This window comes from Canis lupus, chromosome 31 (assembly GCF_048164855.1).
Source record: "Canis lupus baileyi chromosome 31, mCanLup2.hap1, whole genome shotgun sequence".
Taxonomy (NCBI): domain Eukaryota; kingdom Metazoa; phylum Chordata; class Mammalia; order Carnivora; family Canidae; genus Canis; species Canis lupus.
Window position 1 is genome coordinate 15,671,993 of NC_132868.1, and position 6,231 is coordinate 15,678,223.

A 6,231-nucleotide genomic window follows, 5' to 3' on the forward strand; every position below is an offset into this window, starting at 1 on the left:
TTTTATTTTAAAATTTAAACATTTTTGTATTATTTATATGTTATAATCAAAAAGTATGATAGTCAACAAATATTTATTCAACTTTTACAGCACTGTATTTGGACTCCATCAGTGAACAAAACTTCCTTTGCCATGAAGCTTACATTCAGCTTCTATTTTATTGAAGTTCAAAAAACAGCTGAGACCCTTTACTGCAAGTTTAATTTAAACTGCAGCAGAAAAAATTAACAGAGGGAATTGCTTTCTCAAGTAACATAAATTACATCAAGGTATATTTGTGTGTTTGTTTTCAATGAGTGGGGGAAAAGCCAGGAGAAGGGACAAAACAAACAAATTGAAAACAGGATTTAGGGATAATATTATAATACGTAAACTGTCTTTATCTTCAATACTAGCTATGTTTCATGATTTCCAAAAATTTTCTGAAACATGAATCACAAAACTTAAAAATAAACCAAGAATTGGAGTTAGATTACACTTGTGTTTTTTTCTTTTTTAAGATGTATTTATTTACTCATGAGAGACAGAGAGAGAGAGGCAGAGACACAGGCAGAGGGAGAAGCAGGCTCCATGCAGGGAGCCCGACGTGGGACCGGATCCCTGGTCTCCAGGATCAGCCCTGGGCTGAAGGCAGCGCTAAACCGTTGAGCCACCTGGGTTGCCCATATTGAGGATCTTCTAACCATATCCAGGTTCATTGGGAAAGTGTTTGGTGTTCAACTCATGACATCTTCCATGCATGCTTCTGATAGGCTTGCACTTTCATCTCATGGAGAAGGAAATGGAGACCTAGAGAAAGGGAATAACTTGTTCAATGTTGCATATGGGTTAGGTCAAGGATATGAACCACTAGCAGTAGAAAGAGAGGCAGAGACACAGGCAGAGGGAGAAGTAGGCTCCCTGCAGGGAGCCTGATGTGGGACTGATCCCAGGACTCCAGGATCACTACACCCTGGGCAGAAGGCAGATGCTCAACCGCTGAGCACCCGCCCCCGCGCCCCCCCCCCCCCCCCCCCCCCCCCGCACTGGGCTGTCCACTCTTGATTCTTTGACACATGATTCTTTTAAAGTTTCTTGGTAAAATCAAATAGTCATCCCAGAACTGATAGGCATGATTTTGGAATTCTTTATGATATTTTATTGTTAAGTTCCACTTTTGGCTTTATCTTCTCAAACCAGAAGTTCTATTTTATGGAATATGAACTAAATTGATCCTGAAAATCTTGAATTCATGCCTAAAACTCTGAATTTATGAAATATAAGTTAATTGGAGCAGGTTGGAATGATTAATTTTGCTATGGTGTTAGGAATTAGAAAGAATAGGTTTAGATTTTCTTTCAAATTCATATTTAATTTAATGTCAATGAAAATACACACAAAATATTTTCATATTGTTTTAGTAACCTTCAATAAAGGCCAGGGGAAAGAAAAAAAGAAATAAGTAACAATTGTTGAAGAACTAAATTTGCCAGGAATTGACGCAAACTTTTTTTTCAATACCGACAACAGTATTATGAGGTCAGAAAAACAGTTTTAATTTGAAGAAAAGTAAGTTTTTCAATGTCACACAATTAAGTAGCTGTGTGTTTGAACCCCAGATTGGTGACTTCAGAAACTCAGCCCTCAGGACTACATCCTGGTGTGCATCTGATTGGTCTTAATTTCTTTTTGTTTCCTGGTTTACTGTTAACTTCCTTTTTTAAATTTTATTTCTTTCTCTTCCCCCACCTCCTCTTTCTTTCCTTTTCAAATATAAATGGAGAAACATAAGAGAACAAGTATAGCTTCATTCTATTGGGAAAAATACATTATGAATATCCTAGATATTTTACTTGATTTATTTTCAAATTCTTTAAGGTAAAGGTCAAAAGCCACAGAGTCCTACAGGATTTAATCAGTGAGGGACTGGTAGGAAATTGAAAACATTCTCGAATTGAATCATTCCAAGACAGCTTGAAAAAAAGACTATTTTACAAGTGTCCTCAAGATGTAGGGAAACTACCATAGGATATAGTGCAGTAGGAACTGGGGTCCCTTGCCACTGGTAGGCCTATACAGAGAGGGGCTTTGTGGCTTCCAGAACTAGAACCTCAGGATTCTCTGTGGAGAGGGCCATCTGACAGATACCCTAACCTTCAGTCATCTAACAGGTATGAGATGGTGGAAACAGTTCCCGATGATTCACTGCCTTCCTACCATCTCCTGCAAGCGACCACTCAAAGCTAGAAGGCAAAAAAGCCCACCGAGGCAGTCTACGCAGGTCAGCCTCCCAGCTCACAGAGCAGGCTGAAGGAAAGTGGAGAGAGGGCCTAGCGAAGCAAACAGAAGCTATCCAGCACAAGGTCTAAATTGTGGTGAAAAGAGGCAGTTCAGCTTCTCTAGCTAGGGATAATTCCTTGTCTATCAAAACCTTTCATTTTTGCTAACATCAGAAATAGCTTTTTCTGATTAATCCCATCAAAATTTAAAAAAATAAAAATAAAAAATAAAAAAATCCCATCAAATTCATGTAATTTCTTTGTACAAATTGCAATGACATTAAATATTTTATCTATGCCTGATTAATTTATCACTTCTTTCATGCATATCATTGTTCCTAAGTTTTTGCAATGTATATATTTTGCAATGCATATATTTTTTATATGCTACTGCTGAATCATAGAAAGGAGCAGGCCTGGGACCTCCTAGGTCAGATGGCTAGGCCCTGGACAATGTTGAGAACTGCCTTGGTCCCCCAATAGCAGCCACTGGCAGCCTATACAGCACAATGCTTAAGAATAAGGGCTCTGAGGGGTGCCTGGGTGGCTCAGTTGGTTAAGCAGCTGACTCACGGTTTTGGCTCAGGTTGTGATCTCGGGGGTTGTGAGATCGAGCTCCAGGTTGGGCTCCATACCCAGTGTGGTTCCTGCTTAGGATTCTCTTTCTTCCTCTACCTCTACCCTTTTCCCTCCCTCCCCCTCAAAATAATTTTTTTTTTTAAAGAATAAGTTCTCTAGGGGTACCTGGATGGTGCAGTCAGTCAGGTGTCCATCTCTTGGTTTCAGCTCATTTTGTGATCTCAGAGTCATGAGATCAGGCCCCACAGTGGTCTCTGATCTCAGTGCAGAGTGTTTGAGATGCTCTCTCCCTCTTCCTCTGCCCCTCCACCTGCACTCCAGTGGTCTCTCTAATGAATAAATAAATCTTAAAAAAAAAAAAAAAGAATAAGGTCTCTGAAGCCAGACTCTGCTACCTGCTAGCTGTATGATGTTGGGAAAATTATTTCTGCCTATGCCACCTATTCATAAAATGGGTAGTAAGGTATCTGGGTGGCTCAGTCAGTTAAGCATCTGCCTTCAGCTCAGGTCATGATCTCAGGGTCCTGGGATCAAGCTCCACATTGGACTCCCTACTCAGTGGGGAGTCTGCTTCTCCCTCTCCCTCTGACTCTCCTCCCTGCTTGTGTTCTCTCTCTCTCAAATTAATAAAAAAAAATTTTTAAAAATGGGGAGTAATGATACCATCAACCTCAAAAGGTCAACCCAAAGTTTGATGAATTAGCATGTGCAGAAGGATTACAACAATGCTTGACACAGTGTAAGCATTGAACAAATGGTAGCTTTATTTTCTCAAAAATAAATGTTCTGGTCTGACACAAATTGGCTGATTAAAAGGAGTCTATATGCAAGAGTAAAGATAGATTAATATAAATTACAATTCTAAAAGCAACTCCAAGTGACTTTGAGACTTCATAAAGAAACATCAGGGCAGAAACCATATCTAAATTCTCTAAATATATGTGCCAGACTGGGCATTTTGCTAGGTGTTTAAGGTAGAGATGTGATTAATATATGTCACTGCTCCGAATGAATTCATTATCTACAAAAGATATGTGCTTTGATGAAACAGAATTGAATTACAAGCATTAGGTATTTGGTGTTTTCCTCTCACAACATTCTACTAAAGTGGGTATCATATATTCCACTTAAAGAAGTGGAAACATGTTTAGAAATGTTAAAACATTATAGAGATTTTAATCCCTCTAAATTCAAAACTCACAACTTTCTACTATATCCACTATATTAGGCCTAAGATTTTTTTGTGACTTACTTTGCCAAATCCCAGAATATGGAGAGGTGTAAAACTGTAACACTCACATTTATTAACTAATCAAAAAAAAATTTGAGTGCCTACTATATGTTCATGTTCTAGAAAGAAGACAAACATGTGAAAACTTAGGATAGAAATTAACTACTGAATTTAAGGAATCCCACAAGATGGACGAAGTCAAATTGCCAAGGGGATAGCCTTTATGACAACTGCTACAAAGCCAAATTATAGAAAACTGCTATAGAAGTCAAATAATTCAAGTTAGGTCTGGTTCCATACAACATTGCAAAGCATCTCAAAGTCATAACTTCCATATCACAAAATTGGAATGGCCCTAAGAAACATTGCTCATATGCCTTCCTCAAACCCATTCAGTCTAAAATGTGTAAATCTGGATTAACATAGCTGAGAATACCAGCATCAAGTAACTATAGTTTATTGCAGTAGTTTTCTATGATTTTACAAAAACAACAGTTTTCTGTATGGCAAACTTAGAATGAAGTCTAAAATGGTGAAGAAAAAAATAAAATAAAATAAAATAAAATGGTGAAGGAAAAAAATTTAAAAATTAAAAAAAATTTTAAAAATAAAATGGTGAAATAAAAGCAGAGCTAATAATGTGAAGACAAATGGTCACACAGAGCAACATCATTCCCTAGCAAACATTGTGCAATTGTTATATGATTAGAAACAATTCCATGGAACAGATATTCCTTGTTTACTTTTTTACTTACTGGCATTGGTGCCAGCCCTTAGCGTACAAGAGGAAATTGGAGGAGAATAAGTTTAAACAGCCTTTGGGAGTTTTTAAAATACATTACTATACTTTGTTTTCTCAAAATAATCCTGTATGGGGGCTCTGGGTTGGCTCAGTCGGTTAAGCATCTGCCTTCGTCTCAGGTCATGACCCCAGAGTCCTGAGATGGAGCCCTGTGACCCCGCTCTGCAGGGTCAGGTCAGGTTATGACTCCCTCTCCATTCTGCTCATGTGGTCTCTCTTGCTAGCTCTCTCTTGAATAAATAAACGCATAATCTTCAAAACAATCCTGTATGATAGGTTCTGGCAGAGATTTTAGACAATTTTGGTGAAAAGTGTGACTTTTTTTTTAATTGGTTTTTCCTTCAGGAGTATTCATATAAATAGCTTTATAAATATGTTCTCTCTCTTTTTTTTTTTTTTGAAAAAGATTTTATTTATATCTTCATGAGAGAGAGGCAGAGACAGGAAGAGGGAGGAAAAGCAGGGTCAATGCAGAGAGCCTGATGTGGGACTCAATCCGGGGACTCTAGTATCATGCCCTGAGCCAAAGGCAGATGCTCAACTGCTGAGCCACTCAGGAGTCACATAAATATGTTCTTAAAGTAATGCTGAAATCAAGAAAATATTTTGAAATACAGGATTACTTGGTAATACCAAAAATCCTTTGCATTCTATCTGAGAATAATAATGTATTGTTGATTAGTAATAGTGAAATAAGTCTAAACTTTTTCATTGTCTTATTCAGTATGCTTTGACTTACTGAATAACTGGACATTTTACATTCTTGGTTCTTTTGATTTTAAATTACCATGCAAGAGGCTTAAACTTTTTATGTCAACTTTATATATTCATACCGTTTTTGAAATATACCTAAGTTCCATATACATCGATTCAAGCAGTTAGAATCCTAATTATACCTTGGCATTCTTAACATGTTTCCCATTCTTTAAAATGGGGATAAAGTTGGAATACCCGGGTGGCTCAGCTGTTGAGCATCTACCTTTGGTTCAGGTCATGATCCTGGAGTCCTGGGATCAAGTCTCACATCCGATTCCCTGCATGGAGCCTGCTTCTCCTTCTGTCTATGTCTCTGCTTCTCTCTCTCTGTTGTCTCTCATGAATAAATAAATAGAATCTTTAAAAAAAGGGGGGGATAAAGTTGCTCACCTAAGGATCATTTATTTGTAAAAATTAATTATCTGCCAGATACCAAGTTTGTGAAGGTTCATGGATGTGTCTTTAAGTATTTTCACTATACAGCTTAACCTTAAATGACATGGGTTTGAACTGCACAGGTTAACTTATATGTGAATTTTTTTCAATAAATATAGCACAGTACTATATTTTATCTTTCTTATGATTTTCTAAATAAAATTTTATTT

The 6,231-nt window shown here is 37.4% G+C and overlaps 1 long non-coding RNA gene across 1 annotated transcript; it reads right to left on the reverse strand.

The window, feature by feature from the left end:
• Nucleotides 1–542: 542 nt before the first annotated feature.
• LOC140622170 (uncharacterized) lies at nucleotides 543–5,979 on the reverse strand. Its single transcript, XR_012021882.1, has 3 exons — nucleotides 5,850–5,979; nucleotides 3,003–3,183; nucleotides 543–789 (listed from the first exon to the last, which is right to left on the reverse strand). It is a non-coding gene; the product is annotated as an uncharacterized lncRNA (long non-coding RNA).
• Between the last annotated feature and the right edge of the window lie 252 nt (nucleotides 5,980–6,231).